The 18,307-nt window shown below is 47.0% G+C and overlaps 29 non-coding genes and 31 pseudogenes across 29 annotated transcripts; all 60 read left to right on the top strand.

Moving 5' to 3' along the window:
* The first annotated feature begins 16 nt into the window (after positions 1–16).
* LOC138465251 (5S ribosomal RNA) lies at positions 17–135 on the top strand. The gene has a single exon (XR_011267825.1). It is a non-coding gene; the product is annotated as a 5S ribosomal RNA (ribosomal RNA).
* A 106-nt stretch (positions 136–241) lies between these two features.
* Positions 242–360, top strand: LOC138465057 (5S ribosomal RNA). The gene has a single exon (XR_011267633.1). It is a non-coding gene; the product is annotated as a 5S ribosomal RNA (ribosomal RNA).
* A 106-nt stretch (positions 361–466) lies between these two features.
* Positions 467–575, top strand: LOC138455885 (5S ribosomal RNA; annotated as a pseudogene).
* A 454-nt stretch (positions 576–1,029) lies between these two features.
* Positions 1,030–1,148, top strand: LOC138462854 (5S ribosomal RNA). Its single transcript, XR_011265443.1, has one exon. It is a non-coding gene; the product is annotated as a 5S ribosomal RNA (ribosomal RNA).
* Positions 1,149–1,254: 106 nt separating this feature from the next.
* Positions 1,255–1,373, top strand: LOC138459266 (5S ribosomal RNA; annotated as a pseudogene).
* Positions 1,374–1,835: 462 nt separating this feature from the next.
* On the top strand, positions 1,836–1,954 carry LOC138455636 (5S ribosomal RNA; annotated as a pseudogene).
* A 106-nt stretch (positions 1,955–2,060) lies between these two features.
* LOC138455747 (5S ribosomal RNA) lies at positions 2,061–2,179 on the top strand (annotated as a pseudogene).
* A 106-nt stretch (positions 2,180–2,285) lies between these two features.
* LOC138463811 (5S ribosomal RNA) lies at positions 2,286–2,404 on the top strand. Its single transcript, XR_011266395.1, has one exon. It is a non-coding gene; the product is annotated as a 5S ribosomal RNA (ribosomal RNA).
* Positions 2,405–2,510: 106 nt separating this feature from the next.
* Positions 2,511–2,629, top strand: LOC138462923 (5S ribosomal RNA). Its single transcript, XR_011265511.1, has one exon. It is a non-coding gene; the product is annotated as a 5S ribosomal RNA (ribosomal RNA).
* Positions 2,630–3,092: 463 nt separating this feature from the next.
* On the top strand, positions 3,093–3,211 carry LOC138455635 (5S ribosomal RNA; annotated as a pseudogene).
* A 106-nt stretch (positions 3,212–3,317) lies between these two features.
* LOC138457484 (5S ribosomal RNA) lies at positions 3,318–3,431 on the top strand (annotated as a pseudogene).
* Positions 3,432–3,537: 106 nt separating this feature from the next.
* LOC138463810 (5S ribosomal RNA) lies at positions 3,538–3,656 on the top strand. Its single transcript, XR_011266394.1, has one exon. It is a non-coding gene; the product is annotated as a 5S ribosomal RNA (ribosomal RNA).
* Positions 3,657–3,762: 106 nt separating this feature from the next.
* On the top strand, positions 3,763–3,881 carry LOC138462155 (5S ribosomal RNA). The gene has a single exon (XR_011264758.1). It is a non-coding gene; the product is annotated as a 5S ribosomal RNA (ribosomal RNA).
* A 463-nt stretch (positions 3,882–4,344) lies between these two features.
* On the top strand, positions 4,345–4,463 carry LOC138457531 (5S ribosomal RNA). The gene has a single exon (XR_011262258.1). It is a non-coding gene; the product is annotated as a 5S ribosomal RNA (ribosomal RNA).
* Positions 4,464–4,569: 106 nt separating this feature from the next.
* LOC138454754 (5S ribosomal RNA) lies at positions 4,570–4,688 on the top strand. The gene has a single exon (XR_011261416.1). It is a non-coding gene; the product is annotated as a 5S ribosomal RNA (ribosomal RNA).
* A 107-nt stretch (positions 4,689–4,795) lies between these two features.
* On the top strand, positions 4,796–4,914 carry LOC138465250 (5S ribosomal RNA). The gene has a single exon (XR_011267824.1). It is a non-coding gene; the product is annotated as a 5S ribosomal RNA (ribosomal RNA).
* Positions 4,915–5,020: 106 nt separating this feature from the next.
* Positions 5,021–5,139, top strand: LOC138454806 (5S ribosomal RNA). Its single transcript, XR_011261465.1, has one exon. It is a non-coding gene; the product is annotated as a 5S ribosomal RNA (ribosomal RNA).
* Positions 5,140–5,245: 106 nt separating this feature from the next.
* LOC138456036 (5S ribosomal RNA) lies at positions 5,246–5,354 on the top strand (annotated as a pseudogene).
* A 125-nt stretch (positions 5,355–5,479) lies between these two features.
* LOC138454922 (5S ribosomal RNA) lies at positions 5,480–5,598 on the top strand. The gene has a single exon (XR_011261578.1). It is a non-coding gene; the product is annotated as a 5S ribosomal RNA (ribosomal RNA).
* A 106-nt stretch (positions 5,599–5,704) lies between these two features.
* LOC138465284 (5S ribosomal RNA) lies at positions 5,705–5,823 on the top strand. Its single transcript, XR_011267857.1, has one exon. It is a non-coding gene; the product is annotated as a 5S ribosomal RNA (ribosomal RNA).
* A 106-nt stretch (positions 5,824–5,929) lies between these two features.
* On the top strand, positions 5,930–6,038 carry LOC138457645 (5S ribosomal RNA; annotated as a pseudogene).
* Positions 6,039–6,144: 106 nt separating this feature from the next.
* Positions 6,145–6,263, top strand: LOC138458737 (5S ribosomal RNA; annotated as a pseudogene).
* A 463-nt stretch (positions 6,264–6,726) lies between these two features.
* LOC138453866 (5S ribosomal RNA) lies at positions 6,727–6,845 on the top strand. The gene has a single exon (XR_011260568.1). It is a non-coding gene; the product is annotated as a 5S ribosomal RNA (ribosomal RNA).
* Positions 6,846–6,951: 106 nt separating this feature from the next.
* On the top strand, positions 6,952–7,070 carry LOC138456249 (5S ribosomal RNA; annotated as a pseudogene).
* Positions 7,071–7,176: 106 nt separating this feature from the next.
* Positions 7,177–7,295, top strand: LOC138463808 (5S ribosomal RNA). Its single transcript, XR_011266393.1, has one exon. It is a non-coding gene; the product is annotated as a 5S ribosomal RNA (ribosomal RNA).
* Positions 7,296–7,401: 106 nt separating this feature from the next.
* Positions 7,402–7,510, top strand: LOC138457783 (5S ribosomal RNA; annotated as a pseudogene).
* A 464-nt stretch (positions 7,511–7,974) lies between these two features.
* LOC138458993 (5S ribosomal RNA) lies at positions 7,975–8,092 on the top strand (annotated as a pseudogene).
* Positions 8,093–8,556: 464 nt separating this feature from the next.
* On the top strand, positions 8,557–8,701 carry LOC138459024 (5S ribosomal RNA; annotated as a pseudogene).
* Positions 8,702–8,807: 106 nt separating this feature from the next.
* LOC138457570 (5S ribosomal RNA) lies at positions 8,808–8,916 on the top strand (annotated as a pseudogene).
* Positions 8,917–9,022: 106 nt separating this feature from the next.
* LOC138455786 (5S ribosomal RNA) lies at positions 9,023–9,141 on the top strand (annotated as a pseudogene).
* Positions 9,142–9,247: 106 nt separating this feature from the next.
* LOC138462735 (5S ribosomal RNA) lies at positions 9,248–9,366 on the top strand. The gene has a single exon (XR_011265329.1). It is a non-coding gene; the product is annotated as a 5S ribosomal RNA (ribosomal RNA).
* Positions 9,367–9,472: 106 nt separating this feature from the next.
* Positions 9,473–9,591, top strand: LOC138454582 (5S ribosomal RNA). Its single transcript, XR_011261252.1, has one exon. It is a non-coding gene; the product is annotated as a 5S ribosomal RNA (ribosomal RNA).
* A 106-nt stretch (positions 9,592–9,697) lies between these two features.
* On the top strand, positions 9,698–9,816 carry LOC138458736 (5S ribosomal RNA; annotated as a pseudogene).
* A 453-nt stretch (positions 9,817–10,269) lies between these two features.
* On the top strand, positions 10,270–10,372 carry LOC138459520 (5S ribosomal RNA; annotated as a pseudogene).
* A 106-nt stretch (positions 10,373–10,478) lies between these two features.
* LOC138456453 (5S ribosomal RNA) lies at positions 10,479–10,587 on the top strand (annotated as a pseudogene).
* A 106-nt stretch (positions 10,588–10,693) lies between these two features.
* On the top strand, positions 10,694–10,812 carry LOC138456038 (5S ribosomal RNA; annotated as a pseudogene).
* Positions 10,813–10,918: 106 nt separating this feature from the next.
* On the top strand, positions 10,919–11,027 carry LOC138457644 (5S ribosomal RNA; annotated as a pseudogene).
* A 106-nt stretch (positions 11,028–11,133) lies between these two features.
* Positions 11,134–11,252, top strand: LOC138463859 (5S ribosomal RNA). Its single transcript, XR_011266444.1, has one exon. It is a non-coding gene; the product is annotated as a 5S ribosomal RNA (ribosomal RNA).
* A 106-nt stretch (positions 11,253–11,358) lies between these two features.
* LOC138458610 (5S ribosomal RNA) lies at positions 11,359–11,467 on the top strand (annotated as a pseudogene).
* Positions 11,468–11,573: 106 nt separating this feature from the next.
* Positions 11,574–11,692, top strand: LOC138459265 (5S ribosomal RNA; annotated as a pseudogene).
* A 462-nt stretch (positions 11,693–12,154) lies between these two features.
* Positions 12,155–12,273, top strand: LOC138455634 (5S ribosomal RNA; annotated as a pseudogene).
* Positions 12,274–12,379: 106 nt separating this feature from the next.
* Positions 12,380–12,498, top strand: LOC138455746 (5S ribosomal RNA; annotated as a pseudogene).
* Positions 12,499–12,604: 106 nt separating this feature from the next.
* On the top strand, positions 12,605–12,723 carry LOC138463807 (5S ribosomal RNA). Its single transcript, XR_011266392.1, has one exon. It is a non-coding gene; the product is annotated as a 5S ribosomal RNA (ribosomal RNA).
* A 107-nt stretch (positions 12,724–12,830) lies between these two features.
* On the top strand, positions 12,831–12,949 carry LOC138461059 (5S ribosomal RNA). Its single transcript, XR_011263701.1, has one exon. It is a non-coding gene; the product is annotated as a 5S ribosomal RNA (ribosomal RNA).
* A 463-nt stretch (positions 12,950–13,412) lies between these two features.
* On the top strand, positions 13,413–13,531 carry LOC138457518 (5S ribosomal RNA). Its single transcript, XR_011262255.1, has one exon. It is a non-coding gene; the product is annotated as a 5S ribosomal RNA (ribosomal RNA).
* Positions 13,532–13,637: 106 nt separating this feature from the next.
* LOC138455168 (5S ribosomal RNA) lies at positions 13,638–13,756 on the top strand. Its single transcript, XR_011261811.1, has one exon. It is a non-coding gene; the product is annotated as a 5S ribosomal RNA (ribosomal RNA).
* A 107-nt stretch (positions 13,757–13,863) lies between these two features.
* On the top strand, positions 13,864–13,970 carry LOC138459224 (5S ribosomal RNA; annotated as a pseudogene).
* Positions 13,971–14,076: 106 nt separating this feature from the next.
* Positions 14,077–14,195, top strand: LOC138465249 (5S ribosomal RNA). The gene has a single exon (XR_011267823.1). It is a non-coding gene; the product is annotated as a 5S ribosomal RNA (ribosomal RNA).
* A 106-nt stretch (positions 14,196–14,301) lies between these two features.
* Positions 14,302–14,420, top strand: LOC138465056 (5S ribosomal RNA). Its single transcript, XR_011267632.1, has one exon. It is a non-coding gene; the product is annotated as a 5S ribosomal RNA (ribosomal RNA).
* A 106-nt stretch (positions 14,421–14,526) lies between these two features.
* Positions 14,527–14,635, top strand: LOC138455884 (5S ribosomal RNA; annotated as a pseudogene).
* A 464-nt stretch (positions 14,636–15,099) lies between these two features.
* Positions 15,100–15,218, top strand: LOC138462853 (5S ribosomal RNA). The gene has a single exon (XR_011265442.1). It is a non-coding gene; the product is annotated as a 5S ribosomal RNA (ribosomal RNA).
* A 106-nt stretch (positions 15,219–15,324) lies between these two features.
* On the top strand, positions 15,325–15,443 carry LOC138459263 (5S ribosomal RNA; annotated as a pseudogene).
* Positions 15,444–15,905: 462 nt separating this feature from the next.
* Positions 15,906–16,024, top strand: LOC138455633 (5S ribosomal RNA; annotated as a pseudogene).
* A 106-nt stretch (positions 16,025–16,130) lies between these two features.
* On the top strand, positions 16,131–16,249 carry LOC138455745 (5S ribosomal RNA; annotated as a pseudogene).
* Positions 16,250–16,355: 106 nt separating this feature from the next.
* Positions 16,356–16,474, top strand: LOC138463806 (5S ribosomal RNA). Its single transcript, XR_011266391.1, has one exon. It is a non-coding gene; the product is annotated as a 5S ribosomal RNA (ribosomal RNA).
* A 106-nt stretch (positions 16,475–16,580) lies between these two features.
* On the top strand, positions 16,581–16,699 carry LOC138462922 (5S ribosomal RNA). Its single transcript, XR_011265510.1, has one exon. It is a non-coding gene; the product is annotated as a 5S ribosomal RNA (ribosomal RNA).
* Positions 16,700–17,162: 463 nt separating this feature from the next.
* On the top strand, positions 17,163–17,281 carry LOC138455632 (5S ribosomal RNA; annotated as a pseudogene).
* Positions 17,282–17,387: 106 nt separating this feature from the next.
* On the top strand, positions 17,388–17,506 carry LOC138456104 (5S ribosomal RNA; annotated as a pseudogene).
* Positions 17,507–17,612: 106 nt separating this feature from the next.
* On the top strand, positions 17,613–17,731 carry LOC138463804 (5S ribosomal RNA). Its single transcript, XR_011266389.1, has one exon. It is a non-coding gene; the product is annotated as a 5S ribosomal RNA (ribosomal RNA).
* A 106-nt stretch (positions 17,732–17,837) lies between these two features.
* On the top strand, positions 17,838–17,956 carry LOC138462033 (5S ribosomal RNA). Its single transcript, XR_011264635.1, has one exon. It is a non-coding gene; the product is annotated as a 5S ribosomal RNA (ribosomal RNA).
* Positions 17,957–18,307: the final 351 nt, after the last annotated feature.

The following is an 18,307-nucleotide window of genomic DNA, read 5'->3' as shown; positions in this document are numbered from 1 at the left end:
ACTCACAAGGCCCAGAGCCTACGGCCACACCACACTGAATGCGCCCGATCTCGTCTGATATCGGAAGCTAAGCAGTGTCGGGCCTCGTTAGTACCTGGATGGGAGACCGCCTGGGAATACCAGGTGCTGTAGGCTTTTTTGTGCTCCAAGTTCAGGAAGTGAGCCATTTCTCAATTGCCTTTCAAAACTGCAAGGTCTAGCTGACTAGATGCTTAAAAGTACAAAACTCACTAGGCCCAGAGCCTACGGCCACACCACACTGATTGCGCCCGATCTCGTCTAATCTCGGAAGCTAAGCAGTGTCGGGCCTAGTTAGTACCTGGATGGGAGACCGCCTGGGAATACCAGGTGCTGTAGGCTTTTTTGTGCTCCAAGTTCAGGAAGTGAGCCATTTCTCAATTGCCTTTCAAAACTGCAAGGTCTAGCCGACTAGATGCTTAAAAGTACAAAACTCACTAGGCCCAGAGCCTACGGCCACACCACACTGAATGCGCCTGATCTCAGAAGCTAAGCAGTGTCGGGCCTAGTTAGTACCTGGATGGGAGACCGCCTGGGAATACCAGGTGCTGTAGGCTTTTTTTGTACTCCAAGTTCAGGAAGTGAGCAACTTCTCAATTATTTTTCAAATTTGGTATGTTTCCAAAATAATTGTATCCTGTTTTATAGCAGAAATGTTGGACAACATCATGAGGGCTGGAGCTACCTTTTTACATAGAATTAGCATACAGGTAGTGTGTTCATGGGTAATAAATCGACTTTCACATGTAATGCAGTACAGAGAATATTGAGTCCTTCAAGAGGCATGAAAGAAAACCATTATTGTGTTGATTGTTCTCTCCACCTCCCTGCAACAGACACAGGATGGATGAATTAAAGTTATCCTACCAGACATAGGAGTCCTGAATGGGCCCACCAGTCTTATATATCTCGCCTGATCGAGCGATGAGCGTGGTATCATGTTGCAAGTGGCTGCATGGCTTAGCTTACTAAATGCAAATGCATAAGAGTAATATTCTTAGCATTCCTAGAGCCTACGGCCACACCACACTGAATGCACCCGATCTCGTCTGATCTCGGAAGTTAAGCAGTGTTAGGCCTAGTTAGTACCTGGATGGGAGACTGCCTGGGAATACCAGGTGCTGTAGGCTTTTTTGTGCTCCAAGTTCAGGAAGTGAGCCCTTTCTCAATTGCCTTTCAAAACTGCAAGGTCTAGCCGACTAGATGCTTAAAAGTACAAAACTCACTAGGCCCAGAGCCTACGGCCACACCACACTGAATGCGCCCAATCTCGTCTGATCTCCGAAGCTAAGCAATGTCAGGCTTAGTTAGTACCTGGATGGGATACCGCCTGGCAATACCAGGTGCTGTAGGCTATTTTGGCTCCATGATTAGTAATTGCGCAACTTCTCAATTACTTTTCAAATTTGGTATGTTTCCAAAATAATTGTATCCCGTTTTATAGCGGAAATGTTGGACAACATCATGAGGGCTGGAGTTACCTTTTTACATAGAATTAGCATACAGGTAGTGTGTTCATGGGTAATAAATCCACTTTCACATGTAATGCAGTACAGAGAATATTGAGTCCTTCAAGAGGCATGAAAGAAAACCATTATTGTGTTGATTGTTCTCTCCACCTCCCTGCAACAGACACAGGATGGATGAATTAAAGTTATCCTACCAGACATAGGAGTCCTGAATGGGCCCACCAGTCTTATATATCTCGCCTGATCGAGCCTGATCGAGCGATGAGCGTGGTATCATGTTGCAAGTGGCTGCATGGCTTAGCTTACTAAATGCAAATGCATAAGAGTAATATTCTTAGCATTCCTAGAGCCTACGGTCACACCACACTGAATGCACCCGATGTCGTCTGATCTCGGAAGTTAAGTAGTGTCAGGCCTAGTTAGTACCTGGTTGGGAGACCGCCTGGGAATACCAGGTGCTGTAGGCTTTTTTGTGCTCCAAGTTCAGGAAGTGAGCCATTTCTCAATTGCCTTTCAAAACTGCAAGGTCTAGCCGACTAGATGCTTAAAAGTACAAAACTCACTAGGCTGAGAGCCTACGGCCACGCCACACTGAATGCGCCCGATCTCGTCTCATCTCAGAAGCTAAGCAGTGTCGGGCCTAGTTAGTACCTGGATGGGAGACCGCCTGGGAATACCAGGTGCTGTAGGCTTTTTTGTACTCCAAGTTCAGGAAGTGAGCCATTTCTCAATTGCCTTTCAAAACTGCAAGGTCTAGCCGACTAGATGCTTAAAAGTACAAAACTCACAATGCCCAGAGCCTACAGCCACACCACACTGAATGCGCCCGATCTGGTCTGATCTCGGAAGCTAAGCAGTGTCGGGCCTAGTTAGTACCTGGATGGGAGACCGCCTGGGAATACCAGGTGCTGTAGGCTTTTTTGTGCTCCAAGTTCAGGAAGTGAGCCATTTCTCAATTGCCTTTCAAAACTGCAAGGTCTAGCTGACTAGATGCTTAAAAGTACAAAACTCACTAGGCCCAGCGCCTACCGCCACACCACACTGAATGCGCCCGATCTCGTCTGATCTCGGAAGCTAAGCAGTGTTGGGCCTAGTTAGTACCTGGATGGGAGACCGCCTGGGAATACCAGGTGCTGTAGGCTTTTTTGTGCGCCAAGTTCAGGAAGTGAGCCATTTCTCAATTGCCTTTCAAATTTGGTATGTTTCCAAAATAATTGTATCCCGTTTTATAGCGGAAATGTTGGACAACATCATGAGGGCTGGAGCTACCTTTTTACATAGAATTAGCATACAGGTAGTGTGTTCATGGGTAATAAATCCACTTTCACATGTAATGCAGTACAGAGAATATTGAGTCCTTCAAGAGGCATGAAAGAAAACCATTATTGTGTTGATTGTTCTCTCCACCTCCCTGCAACAGACACAGGATGGATGAATTAAAGTTATCCTACCAGACATAGGAGTCCTGAATGGGCCCACCAGTCTTATATATCTTGCCTGATCGAGCCTGATCGAGCGATGAGCGTGGTATCATGTTGCAAGTGGCTGCATGGCTTAGCTTACTAAATGCAAATGCATAAGAGTAATATTCTTAGCATTCCTAGAGCCTACGGTCACACCACACTGAATGCACCCGATGTCGTCTGATCTCGGAAGTTAAGTAGTGTCAGGCCTAGTTAGTACCTGGTTGGGAGACCGCCTGGGAATACCAGGTGCTGTAGGCTTTTTTGTGCTCCAAGTTCAGGAAGTGAGCCATTTCTCAATTGCCTTTCAAAACTGCAAGGTCTAGCCGACTAGATGCTTAAAAGTACAAAACTCACTAGGCTGAGAGCCTACGGCCACGCCACACTGAATGCGCCCGATCTCGTCTCAGAAGCTAAGCAGTGTTGGGCCTAGTTAGTACCTGGATGGGAGACCGCCTGGGAATACCAGGTGCTGTAGGCTTTTTTGTACTCCAAGTTCAGGAAGTGAGCCATTTCTCAATTGCCTTTCAAAACTGCAAGGTCTAGCCGACTAGATGCTTAAAAGTACAAAACTCACAATGCCCAGAGCCTACAGCCACACCACACTGAATGCGCCCGATCTGGTCTGATCTCGGAAGCTAAGCAGTGTCGGGCCTAGTTAGTACCTGGATGGGAGACCGCCTGGGAATACCAGGTGCTGTAGGCTTTTTTGTGCTCCAAGTTCAGGAAGTGAGCCATTTCTCAATTGCCTTTCAAAACTGCAAGGTCTAGCTGACTAGATGCTTAAAAGTACAAAACTCACTAGGCCCAGAGCCTACGGCCACACCACACTGAATGCGCCCGATCTCGTCTGATCTCGGAAGCTAAGCAGTGTTGGGCCTAGTTAGTACCTGGATGGGAGACCGCCTGGGAATACCAGGTGCTGTAGGCTTTTTTGTGCGCCAAGTTCAGGAAGTGAGCCATTTCTCAATTGCCTTTCAAATTTGGTATGTTTCCAAAATAATTGGATCCCGTTTTATAGCGGAAATGTTGGACAACATCATGAGGGCTGGAGCTACCTATTTACATATAATTAGCATACAGGTAGTGTGTTCATGGGTAATAAATCGACTTTCACATGTAATGCAGTACAGAGAATATTGAGTCCTTCAAGAGGCATGAAAGAAAGCCATTATTGGATTGATTGTTCTCTCCACCTCCCTGCAACAGACACAGGATGGATGAATTAAAGTTATCCTACCAGACATAGGAGTCCTGAATGGGCCCACCAGTCTTATATATCTCGCCTGATCGAGCCTGATCGAGCGATGAGCGTGGTATCATGTTGCAAGTGGCTGCATGGCTTAGCTTACTAAATGCAAATGCATAAGAGTAATATTCTTAGCATTCCTAGAGCCTACGGCCACACCACACTGAATGCACCCGATCTCGTCTGATCTCGGAAGTTAAGCAGTGTTAGGCCTAGTTAGTACCTGGATGGGAGACCGCCTGGGAATACCAGGTGCTGTAGGCTTTTTTGTGCTCCAAGTTCAGGAAGTGAGCCCTTTCTCAATTGCCTTTCAAAACTGCAAGGTCTAGCCGACTAGATGCTTAAAAGTACAAAACTCACTAGGCCCAGAGACTACGGCCACACCACACTAAATGCGCCCGATCTCATCTGATCTCAGAAGCTAAGCAGTGTCGGGCCTAGTTAGTACCTGGATGGGAGACCACCTGGGAATACCAGGTGCTGTAGGCTTTTTTTGTACTCCAAGTTCAGGAAGTGAGCCATTTCTCAATTGCCTTTCAAAACTGCAAGGTCTAGCCGACTAGATGCTTAAAAGTACAAAACTCACAAGGCCCAGAGCCTACGGCCACACCACACTGAATGCGCCCGATCTCGTCTGATATCGGAAGCTAAGCAGTGTCGGGCCTCGTTAGTACCTGGATGGGAGACCGCCTGGGAATACCAGGTGCTGTAGGCTTTTTTGTGCTCCAAGTTCAGGAAGTGAGCCATTTCTCAATTGCCTTTCAAAACTGCAAGGTCTAGCTGACTAGATGCTTAAAAGTACAAAACTCACTAGGCCCAGAGCCTACGGCCACACCACACTGATTGCGCCCGATCTCGTCTAATCTCGGAAGCTAAGCAGTGTCGGGCCTAGTTAGTACCTGGATGGGAGACCGCCTGAGAATACCAGGTGCTGTAGGCTTTTTTGTGCTCCAAGTTCAGGAAGTGAGCCATTTTTCAATTGCCTTTCAAAACTGAAAGGTCTAGCCGACTAGATGCTTAAAAGTACAAAACTCACTAGGCCCAGAGCCTATGGCCACACCACACTGAATGCGCCTGATCTCAGAAGCTAAGCAGTGTCGGGCCTAGTTAGTACCTGGATGGGAGACCGCCTGGGAATACCAGGTGCTGTAGGCTTTTTTTGTACTCCAAGTTCAGGAAGTGAGCCAAGTTCAGGAAGTGAGCCATTTCTCAATTGCCTTTCAAAACTGCAAGGTCTAGCCGACTAGATGCTTAAAAGTACAAAACTCACAAGGCCCAGAGCCTACGGCCACACCACTCTGAATGCGCCCGATCTCGTCTGATCTCGGAAGCTAAGCAGTGTCGTGCCTCGTTAGTACCTGGATGGGAGACCGCCTGGGAATACCAGGTGCTGTAGGCTTTTTTGTGCTCCAAGTTCAGGAAGTGAGCCATTTCTCAATTGCCTTTCAAAACTGCAAGGTCTAGCTGACTAGATGCTTAAAAGTACAAAACTCACTAGGCCCAGAGCCTGCAGCCACACCACACTGACTGCGCCCGATCTCGTCTGATCTCGGAAGCTAAGCAGTGTCGGACCTAGTTAGTACCTGGGTGGGAGACCGCCTGGGAATACCAGGTGCTGTAGGCTTTTTTGTACTCCAAGTTCAGGAAGTGAGCCATTTCTCAATTGCCTTTCAAAACTGCAAGGTCTAGCCGACTAGATGCTTAAAAGTACAAAACTCACTAAGCCCAGAGTCTACAGCCACACCACACTGAATGCGCCCGATCTCGGAAGCTAAGCAGTGTCGGGCCTAGTTAGTACCTGGATGGGAGGCTGCCTGGGAATACCAGGTGCTGTAGGCTTTTTTGTGCTCCAAGTTCAGGAAATGAGCCATTTCTCAATTGCCTTTCAAAACTGCAAGGTCTAGCTGACTAGATGCTTAAAAGTACAAAACTCACTAGGCCCAGAGCCTACGGCCACACCACACTGAATGCGCCCAATCTCGTCTGATCTCCGAAGCTAAGCAATGTCAGGCCTAGTTAGTACCTGGATGGGATACCGCCTGGCAATACCAGGTGCTGTAGGCTATTTTGTGCTCCATGATTAGTAATTGCGCAACTTCTCAATTACTTTTCAAATTTGGTATGTTTCCAAAATAATTGTCTCCCGTTTTATAGCGGAAATGTTGGACAACATCATGAGGGCTGGAGTTACCTTTTTACATAGAATTAGCATACAGGTAGTGTGTTCATGGGTAATAAATCCACTTTCACATGTAATGCAGTACAGAGAATATTGAGTCCTTCAAGAGGCATGAAAGAAAACCATTATTGTGTTGATTTTTCTCTCCACCTCCCTGCAACAGACACAGGATGGATGAATTAAAGTTATCCTACCAGACATAGGAGTCCTGAATGGGCCCACCAGTCTTATATATCTCGCCTGATCGAGCCTGATCGAGCGATGAGCGTGGTATCATGTTGCAAGTGGCTGCATGGCTTAGCTTACTAAATGCAAATGCATAAGAGTAATATTCTTAGCATTCCTAGAGCCTACGGTCACACCACACTGAATGCACCCGATCTCGTCTGATCTCGGAAGTTAAGTAGTGTCAGGCCTAGTTAGTACCTGGTTGGGAGACCGCCTGGGAATACCAGGTGCTGTAGGCTTTTTTGTGCTCCAAGTTCAGGAAGTGAGCCATTTCTCAATTGCCTTTCAAAACTGCAAGGTCTAGCCGACTAGATGCTTAAAAGTACAAAACTCACTAGGCTGAGAGCCTACGGCCACGCCACACTGAATGCGCCCGATCTGGTCTCATCTCAGAAGCTAAGCAGTGTCGGGCCTAGTTAGTACCTGGATGGGAGACCGCCTGGGAATACCAGGTGCTGTAGGCTTTTTTGTACTCCAAGTTCAGGAAGTGAGCCATTTCTCAATTGCCTTTCAAAACTGCAAGGTCTAGCCGACTAGATGCTTAAAAGTACAAAACTCACAATGCCCAGAGCCTACAGCCACACCACACTGAATGCGCCCGATCTGGTCTGATCTCGGAAGCTAAGCAGTGTCGGGCCTAGTTAGTACCTGGATGGGAGACCGCCTGGGAATACCAGGTGCTGTAGGCTTTTTTGTGCTCCAAGTTCAGGAAGTGAGCCATTTCTCAATTGCCTTTCAAAACTGCAAGGTCTAGCTGACTAGATGCTTAAAAGTACAAAACTCACTAGGCCCAGAGCCTACGGCCACACCACACTGAATGCGTCTGATCTCGGAAGCTAAGCAGTGTTGGGCCTAGTTAGTACCTGGATGGGAGACTGCCTGGGAATACCAGGTGCTGTAGGCTTTTTTGTGCGCCAAGTTCAGGAAGTGAGCCATTTCTCAATTGCCTTTCAAATTTGGTATGTTTCCAAAATAATTGTATCCCGTTTTATAGCGGAAATGTTGGACAACATCATGAGGGCTGGAGCTACCTATTTACATAGAATTAGCATACAGGTAGTGTGTTCATGGGTAATAAATCGACTTTCACATGTAATGCAGTACAGAGAATATTGAGTCCTTCAAGAGGCATGAAAGAAAGCCATTATTGTATTGATTGTTCTCTCCACCTCCCTGCAACAGAAACAGGATGGATGGATTAAAGTTATCCTACCAGACATAGGAGTCCTGAATGGGCCCACCAGTCTTATATATCTCGCCTGATCGAGCGCTGATCGAGCGATGAGCGTGGTAACATATTGCAAGTGGCTGCATGGCTTAGCTTACTAAATGCAAATGCATAAGAGTAATATTCTTAGCATTTCTAGAGCCTGCGGCCACACCACACTGAATGCGCCGATCTCGTCTGATCTTAGAAGCTAAGCAGTGTCGGGCCTAGTTAGTACCTGTATGGGAGACGGCCTGGAAATACCAGGTGCTGTAGGCTATTTTGTGCTCCATGATTAGTAATTGCGCAACTTCTCAATTACTTTTCAAATTTGGTATGTTTCCAAAATAATTGTATCCCGTTTTATAGCGGAAATGTTGGACAACATCATGAGGGCTGGAGCTACCTATTTACATAGAATTAGCATACAGCTAGTGTGTTCATGGGTAATAAATTGACTTTCACATGTAATGCAGTACAGAGAATATTGAGTCCTTCAAGAGGCATGAAAGAAAGCCATTATTGTGTTGATTGTTCCCTCCACCTCCCTGCAACAGAAACAGGATGGATGGATTAAAGTTATCCTACCAGACATAGGAGTCCTGAATGGGCCCACCAGTCTTATATATCTCGCCTGATCGAGCGCTGATCGAGCGATGAGCGTGGTGTCATGTTGCAAGTGGCTGCATGGCTTAGCTTACTAAATGCAAATGCATAAGAGTAATATTCTTAGCATTTCTAGAGCCTATGGCCACACCACACTGAATGCGTCTGATCTCGGAAGCTAAGCAGTGTCAGGCCTATCGTCTGATCTCGGAAGCTAAGCAGTGTCAGGCCTAGTTAGTACCTGGATGGGAGACTGCCTGGGAATACCAGGTGCTGTAGGCTTTTTTGTGCTCCAAGTTCAGGAAGTGAGCCATTTCTCAATTGCCTTTCAAAACTGCAAGGTCTAGCCGACTAGATGCTTAAAAGTACAAAACTCACTAGGCCCAAAGCCTACGGGCACGCCACACTGAATGCGCCTGATCTCAGAAGCTAAGCAGTGTCGGGCCTAGTTAGTACCTGGATGGGAGACCGCCTGGGAATACCAGGTGCTGTAGGCTTTTTTGTACTCCAAGTTCAGGAAGTGAGCCATTTCTCAATTGCCTTTCAAAACTGCAAGGTCTAGCCGACTAGATGCTTAAAAGTACAAAACTCACAAGTCCCAGAGCCTACGGCCACACCACACTGAATGCGCCCGATCTCGTCTGATGTCGGAAGCTAAGCAGTTTCTGGCCTAGTTAGTACCTGGATGGGAGACCGCCTGGGAATACCAGGTGCTGTAGGCTTTTTTGTGCTCCAAGTTCAGGAAGTGAGCCATTTCTCAATTGCCTTTCAAAACTGCAAGGTCTAGCCGACTAGATGCTTAAAAGTACAAAACTCACAAGGCCCAGAGCCTACGGCCACACCACACTGAATGCGCCCGATCTCATCTGATCTCGGAAGCTAAGCAGTTTCGGGCCTAGTTAGTACCTGGATGGGAGACCGCCTGGGAATACCAGGTGCTGTAGGCTTTTTTGTGCTCCAAGTTCAGGAAGTGAGCCATTTCTCAATTGCCTTTCAAAACTGCAAGGTCTAGCTGACTAGATGCTTAAAAGTACAAAACTCACTAGGCCCAGAATCTACGGCCACACCGCACTGAATGCACCCGATCTCGTCTGATCTCGGAAGCTAAGCAGTGTCGGGCCTAGTTAGTACCTGGATGGGAGACCGCCTGGGAATACCAGGTGCTCTAGGCTTTTTTGTGCTCCAAGTTCAGGAAGTGAGCCATTTCTCAATTGCCTTTCAAAACTGCAAGGTCTAGCCGACTAGATGCTTAAAAGTACAAAACTCACTAGGCCCAGAGCCTACGGCCACACCACACTGAATGCGCCCAATCTCGTCTGATCTCCGAAGCTAAGCAATGTCAGGCCTAGTTAGTACCTGGATGGGATACCGCCTGGCAATACCAGGTGCTGTAGGCTATTTTGTGCTCCATGATTAGTAATTGCGCAACTTCTCAATTACTTTTCAAATTTGGTATGTTTCCAAAATAATTGTATCCCGTTTTATAGCGGAAATGTTGGACAACATCATGAGGGCTGGAGTTACCTTTTTACATAGAATTAGCATACAGGTAGTGTGTTCATGGGTAATAAATCGACTTTCACATGTAATGCAGTACAGAGAATATTGAGTCCTTCAAGAGGCATGAAAGAAAACCATTATTGTGTTGATTGTTCTCTCCACCTCCCTGCAACAGACACAGGATGGATGAATTAAAGCTATCCTACCAGACATAGGAGTCCTGAATGGGCCCACCAGTCTTATATATCTCGCCTGATCGAGCGATGAGCGTGGTATCATGTTGCAAGTGGCTGCATGGCTTAGCTTACTAAATGCAAATGCATAAGAGTAATATTCTTAGCATTCCTAGAGCCTACGGCCACACCACACTGAATGCACCCGATAGTTAAGCAGTGTCAGGCCTAGTTAGTACCTGGATGGGAGACCGCCTGGGAATACCAGGTGCTGTAGGCTTTTTTGTGCTCCAAGTTCAGGAAGTGAGCCAATTCTCAATTGCCTTTCAAAACTGCAAGGTCTAGCCGACTAGATGCTTAAAAGTACAAAACTCACTAGGCCCAAAGCCTACGGCCACGCCACACTGAATGCGCCTGATCTCAGAAGCTAAGCAGTGTCGGGCCTAGTTAGTACCTGGATGGGAGACCGCCTGGGAATACCAGGTGTTGTAGGCTTTTTTGTACTCCAAGTTCAGGAAGTGAGCCATTTCTCAATTGCCTTTCAAAACTGCAAGGTCTAGCCGACTAGATGCTTAAAAGTACAAAACTCACAAGTCCCAGAGCCTACGGCCACACCACACTGAATGCGCCCGATCTCGTCTGATGTCGGAAGCTAAGCAGTGTCGGCCCTAGTTAGTACCTGGATGGGAGAACACCTGGGAATACCAGGTGCTGTAGTCTTTTTTGTGCTCCAAGTTCAGGAAGTGAGCCATTTCTCAATTGCCTTTCAAAACTCCAAGGTCTAGCCGACTAGATGCTTAAAAGTACAAAACTCACTAAGCCCAGAGTCTACAGCCACACCACACTGAATGCGCCCGATCTCGGAAGCTAAGCAGTGTCGGGCCTAGTTAGTACCTGGATGGGAGGCTGCCTGGGAATACCAGGTGCTGTAGGCTTTTTTGTGCTCCAAGTTCAGGAAATGAGCCATTTCTCAATTGCCTTTCAAAACTGCAAGGTCTAGCTGACTAGATACTTAAAAGTACAAAACTCACTAGGCCCAGAGCCTACGGCCACACCACACTGAATGTGCCCGATCTCGTCTGATCTCGGAAGCTAAGCAGTGTCGGGCCTAGTTAGTACATGGATGGGAGACCGCCTGGGAATACCAGGTGCTGTAGGCTTTTTTGTGCTCCAAGTTCAGGAAGTGAGCCATTTCTCAATTGCCTTTCAAAACTGCAAGGTCTAGCCGACTAGATGCTTAAAAGTACAAAACTCACTAGGCCCAGAGCCTACGGCCACACCACACTGAATGCGTCAGATCTCGGAAGCTAAGCAGGGTCGGGCCTAGTTAGTACCTGGATGGGAGACCGCCTGGGAATACCAGGTGCTGTAGGCTTTTTTGTACTCCAAGTTCAGGAAGTGAGCCATTTCTCAATTGCCTTTCAAAACTGCAAGGTCTAGCCGACTAGATGCTTAAAAGTACAAAACTCACTAGGCCCAGAGCCTACGGCCACACCACACTGAATGCGCCCAATCTCGTCTGATCTCCGAAGCTAAGCAATGTCAGGCTTAGTTAGTACCTGGATGGGATACCGCCTGGCAATACCAGGTGCTGTAGGCTATTTTGGCTCCATGATTAGTAATTGCGCAACTTCTCAATTACTTTTCAAATTTGGTATGTTTCCAAAATAATTGTATCCCGTTTTATAGCGGAAATGTTGGACAACATCATGAGGGCTGGAGCTACCTTTTTACATAGAATTAGCATACAGGTAGTGTGTTCATGGGTAATAAATCCACTTTCACATGTAATGCAGTACAGAGAATATTGAGTCCTTCAAGAGGCATGAAAGAAAACCATTATTGTGTTGATTGTTCTCTCCACCTCCCTGCAACAGACACAGGATGGATGAATTAAAGTTATCCTACCAGACATAGGAGTCCTGAATGGGCCCACCAGTCTTATATATCTCGCCTGATCGAGCCTGATCGAGCGATGAGCGTGGTATCATGTTGCAAGTGGCTGCATGGCTTAGCTTACTAAATGCAAATGCATAAGAGTAATATTCTTAGCATTCCTAGAGCCTACGGTCACACCACACTGAATGCACCCGATGTCGTCTGATCTCGGAAGTTAAGTAGTGTCAGGCCTAGTTAGTACCTGGTTGGGAGACCGCCTGGGAATACCAGGTGCTGTAGGCTTTTTTGTGCTCCAAGTTCAGGAAGTGAGCCATTTCTCAATTGCCTTTCAAAACTGCAAGGTCTAGCCGACTAGATGCTTAAAAGTACAAAACTCACTAGGCTGAGAGCCTACGGCCACGCCACACTGAATGCGCCCGATCTCGTCTCATCTCAGAAGCTAAGCAGTGTCGGGCCTAGTTAGTACCTGGATGGGAGACCGCCTGGGAATACCAGGTGCTGTAGGCTTTTTTGTACTCCAAGTTCAGGAAGTGAGCCATTTCTCAATTGCCTTTCAAAACTGCAAGGTCTAGCCGACTAGATGCTTAAAAGTACAAAACTCACAATGCCCAGAGCCTACAGCCACACCACACTGAATGCGCCCGATCTGGTCTGATCTCGGAAGCTAAGCAGTGTCGGGCCTAGTTAGTACCTGGATGGGAGACCGCCTGGGAATACCAGGTGCTGTAGGCTTTTTTTGTGCTCCAAGTTTAGGAAGTGAGCCATTTCTCAATTGCCTTTCAAAACTGCAAGGTCTAGCTGACTAGATGCTTAAAAGTACAAAACTCACTAGGCCCAGAGCCTACGGCCACACCACACTGAATGCGCCTGATCTCGTCTGATCTCGGAAGCTAAGCAGTGTTGGGCCTAGTTAGTACCTGGATGGGAGACCGCCTGGGAATACCAGGTGCTGTAGGCTTTTTTGTGCGCCAAGTTCAGGAAGTGAGCCATTTCTCAATTGCCTTTCAAATTTGGTATGTTTCCAAAATAATTGTATCCCGTTTTATAGCGGAAATGTTGGACAACATCATGAGGGCTGGAGCTACCTATTTACATAGAATTAGCATACAGGTAGTGTGTTCATGGGTAATAAATCGACTTTCACATGTAATGCAGTACAGAGAATATTGAGTCCTTCAAGAGGCATGAAAGAAAGCCATTATTGGATTGATTGTTCTCTCCACCTCCCTGCAACAGACACAGGATGGATGAATTAAAGTTATCCTACCAGACATAGGAGTCCTGAATGGGCCCACCAGTCTTATATATCTCGCCTGATCGAGCCTGATCGAGCGATGAGCGTGGTATCATGTTGCAAGTGGCTGCATGGCTTAGCTTACTAAATGCAAATGCATAAGAGTAATATTCTTAGCATTCCTAGAGCCTACGGCCACACCACACTGAATGCACCCGATCTCGTCTGATCTCGGAAGTTAAGCAGTGTTAGGCCTAGTTAGTACCTGGATGGGAGACCGCCTGGGAATACCAGGTGCTGTAGGCTTTTTTGTGCTCCAAGTTCAGGAAGTGAGCCCTTTCTCAATTGCCTTTCAAAACTGCAAGGTCTAGCCGACTAGATGCTTAAAAGTACAAAACTCACTAGGCCCAGAGACTACGGCCACACCACACTAAATGTGCCCGATCTCATCTGATCTCAGAAGCTAAGCAGTGTCGGGCCTAGTTAGTACCTGGATGGGAGACCACCTGGGAATACCAGGTGCTGTAGGCTTTTTTTGTACTCCAAGTTCAGGAAGTGAGCCATTTCTCAATTGCCTTTCAAAACTGCAAGGTCTAGCCGACTAGATGCTTAAAAGTACAAAACTCACAAGGCCCAGAGCCTACGGCCACACCACACTGAATGCGCCCGATCGGAAGCTAAGCAGTGTCGGGCCTCGTTAGTACCTGGATTGGAGACCGCGTGGGAATACCAGGTGCTGTAGGCTTTTTTGTGCTCCAAGTTCAGGAAGTGAGCCATTTCTCAATTGCCTTTCAAAACTGCAAGGTCTAGCCGACTAGATGCTTAAAAGTACAAAACTCACAAGGCCCAGAGCCTACGGCCACACCACACTGAATGCGCCCGATCTCGTCTGATATCGGAAGCTAAGCAGTGTCGGGCCTCGTTAGTACCTGGATGGGAGACCGCCTGGGAATACCAGGTGCTGTAGGCTTTTTTGTGCTCCAAGTTCAGGAAGTGAGCCATTTCTCAATTGCCTTTCAAAACTGCAAGGTCTAGCTGACTAGATGCGTAAAAGTACAAAACTCACTAGGCCCAGAGCCTACGGCCACACCACACTGATTGCGCCCGATCTCGTCTAATCTCGGAAGCTAAGCAGTGTCGGGCCTAGTTAGTACCTGGATGGGAGACCGCCTGGGAATACCAGGTGCTGTAGGCTTTTTTGTGCTCCAAGTTCAGGAAGTGAGCCATTTCTCAATTGCCTTTCAAAACTGCAAGGTCTAGCCGACTAGATGCTTAAAAGTACAAAACTCACTAGGCCCAGAGCCTACGGCCACACCACACTGAATGCGCCTGATCTCAGAAGCTAAGCAGTGTCGGGCCTAGTTAGTACCTGGATGGGAGACCGCCTGGGAATACCAGGTGCTGTAGGCTTTTTTTGTACTCCAAGTTCAGGAAGTGAGCAACTTCTCAATTATTTTTCAAATTTGGTATGTTTCCAAAATAATTGTATCCTGTTTTATAGCAGAAATGTTGGACAACATCATGAGGGCTGGAGCTACCTTTTTACATAGAATTAGCATACAGGTAGTGTGTTCATGGGTAATAAATCGACTTTCACATGTAATGCAGTACAGAGAATATTGAGTCCTTCAAGAGGCATGAAAGAAAACCATTATTGTGTTGATTGTTCTCTCCACCTCCCTGCAACAGACACAGGATGGATGAATTAAAGTTATCCTACCAGACATAGGAGTCCTGAATGGGCCCACCAGTCTTATATATCTCGCCTGATCGAGCCTGATCGAGCGATGAGCGTGGTATCATGTTGCAAGTGGCTGCATGGCTTAGCTTACTAAATGCAAATGCATAAGAGTAATATTCTTAGCATTCCTATAGCCTACGGCCACACCACACTGAATGCACCCGATCTCGTCTGATCTCGGAAGTTAAGCAGTGTTAGGCCTAGTTAGTACCTGGATGGGAGACTGCCTGGGAATACCAGGTGCTGTAGGCTTTTTTGTGCTCCAAGTTCAGGAAGTGAGCCCTTTCTCAATTGCCTTTCAAAACTGCAAGGTCTAGCCGACTAGATGCTTAAAAGTACAAAACTCACTAGGCCCAGAGCCTACGGCCACACCACACTGAATGCGCCCAATCTCGTCTGATCTCCGAAGCTAAGCAATGTCAGGCTTAGTTAGTACCTGGATGGGATACCGCCTGGCAATACCAGGTGCTGTAGGCTATTTTGGCTCCATGATTAGTAATTGCGCAACTTCTCAATTACTTTTCAAATTTGGTATGTTTCCAAAATAATTGTATCCCGTTTTATAGCGGAAATGTTGGACAACATCATGAGGGCTGGAGTTACCTTTTTACATAGAATTAGCATACAGGTAGTGTGTTCATGGGTAATAAATCCACTTTCACATGTAATGCAGTACAGAGAATATTGAGTCCTTCAAGAGGCATGAAAGAAAACCATTATTGTGTTGATTGTTCTCTCCACCTCCCTGCAACAGACACAGGATGGATGAATTAAAGTTATCCTACCAGACATAGGAGTCCTGAATGGGCCCACCAGTCTTATATATCTCGCCTGATCGAGCCTGATCGAGCGATGAGCGTGGTATCATGTTGCAAGTGGCTGCATGGCTTAGCTTACTAAATGCAAATGCATAAGAGTAATATTCTTAGCATTCCTAGAGCCTACGGTCACACCACACTGAATGCACCCGATGTCGTCTGATCTCGGAAGTTAAGTAGTGTCAGGCCTAGTTAGTACCTGGTTGGGAGACCGCCTGGGAATACCAGGTGCTGTAGGCTTTTTTGTGCTCCAAGTTCAGGAAGTGAGCCATTTCTCAATTGCCTTTCAAAACTGCAAGGTCTAGCCGACTAGATGCTTAAAAGTACAAAACTCACTAGGCTGAGAGCCTACGGCCACGCCACACTGAATGCGCCCGATCTCGTCTCATCTCAGAAGCTAAGCAGTGTCGGGCCTAGTTAGTACCTGGATGGGAGACCGCCTGGGAATACCAGGTGCTGTAGGCTTTTTTGTACTCCAAGTTCAGGAAGTGAGCCATTTCTCAATTGCCTTTCAAAACTGCAAGGTCTAGCCGACTAGATGCTTAAAAGTACAAAACTCACAATGCCCAGAGCCTACAGCCACACCACACTGAATGCGCCCGATCTGGTCTGATCTCGGAAGCTAAGCAGTGTCGGGCCTAGTTAGTACCTGGATGGGAGACCGCCTGGGAATACCAGGTGCTGTAGGCTTTTTTGTGCTCCAAGTTCAGGAAGTGAGCCATTTCTCAATTGCCTTTCAAAACTGCAAGGTCTAGCTGACTAGATGCTTAAAAGTACAAAACTCACTAGGCCCAGAGCCTACCGCCACACCACACTGAATGCGCCCGATCTCGTCTGATCTCGGAAGCTAAGCAGTGTTGGGCCTAGTTAGTACCTGGATGGGAGACCGCCTGGGAATACCAGGTGCTGTAGGCTTTTTTGTGCGCCAAGTTCAGGAAGTGAGCCATTTCTCAATTGCCTTTCAAATTTGGTATGTTTCCAAAATAATTGTATCCCGTTTTATAGCGGAAATGTTGGACAACATCATGAGGGCTGGAGCTACCTTTTTACATAGAATTAGCATACAGGTAGTGTGTTCATGGGTAATAAATCCACTTTCACATGTAATGCAGTACAGAGAATATTGAGTCCTTCAAGAGGCATGAAAGAAAACCATTATTGTGTTGATTGTTCTCTCCACCTCCCTGCAACAGACACAGGATGGATGAATTAAAGTTATCCTACCAGACATAGGAGTCCTGAATGGGCCCACCAGTCTTATATATCTCGCCTGATCGAGCCTGATCGAGCGATGAGCGTGGTATCATGTTGCAAGTGGCTGCATGGCTTAGCTTACTAAATGCAAATGCATAAGAGTAATATTCTTAGCATTCCTAGAGCCTACGGTCACACCACACTGAATGCACCCGATGTCGTCTGATCTCGGAAGTTAAGTAGTGTCAGGCCTAGTTAGTACCTGGTTGGGAGACCGCCTGGGAATACCAGGTGCTGTAGGCTTTTTTGTGCTCCAAGTTCAGGAAGTGAGCCATTTCTCAATTGCCTTTCAAAACTGCAAGGTCTAGCCGACTAGATGCTTAAAAGTACAAAACTCACTAGGCTGAGAGCCTACGGCCACGCCACACTGAATGCGCCCGATCTCGCCTCATCTCAGAAGCTAAGCAGTGTCGGGCCTAGTTAGTACCTGGATGGGAGACCGCCTGGGAATACCAGGTGCTGTAGGCTTTTTTGTACTCCAAGTTCAGGAAGTGAGCCATTTCTCAATTGCCTTTCAAAACTGCAAGGTCTAGCCGACTAGATGCTTAAAAGTACAAAACTCACAATGCCCAGAGCCTACAGCCACACCACACTGAATGCGCCCGATCTGGTCTGATCTCGGAAGCTAAGCAGTGTCGGGCCTAGTTAGTACCTGGATGGGAGACCGCCTGGGAATACCAGGTGCTGTAGGCTTTTTTGTGCTCCAAGTTCAGGAAGTGAGCCATTTCTCAATTGCCTTTCAAAACTGCAAGGTCTAGCTGACTAGATGCTTAAAAGTACAAAACTCACTAGGCCCAGAGCCTACGGCCACACCACACTGAATGCGCCCGATCTCGTCTGATCTCGGAAGCTAAGCAGTGTTGGGCCTAGTTAGTACCTGGATGGGAGACCGCCTGGGAATACCAGGTGCTGTAGGCTTTTTTGTGCGCCAAGTTCAGGAAGTGAGCCATTTCTCAATTGCCTTTCAAATTTGGTATGTTTCCAAAATAATTGTATCCCGTTTTATAGCGGAAATGTTGGACAACATCATGAGGGCTGGAGCTACCTATTTACATAGAATTAGCATACAGGTAGTGTGTTCATGGGTAATAAATCGACTTTCACATGTAATGCAGTACAGAGAATATTGAGTCCTTCAAGAGGCATGAAAGAAAGCCATTATTGGATTGATTGTTCTCTCCACCTCCCTGCAACAGACACAGGATGGATGAATTAAAGTTATCCTACCAGACATAGGAGTCCTGAATGGGCCCACCAGTCTTATATATC

Source organism: Ambystoma mexicanum, chromosome 4p, assembly GCF_040938575.1.
Source record: "Ambystoma mexicanum isolate Mex_15411 chromosome 4p, UKY_AmexF1_1, whole genome shotgun sequence".
NCBI classification, from domain to species: Eukaryota; Metazoa; Chordata; class Amphibia; order Caudata; family Ambystomatidae; genus Ambystoma; species Ambystoma mexicanum.
This window is presented reverse-complemented; position numbering and strand designations above follow the sequence as displayed.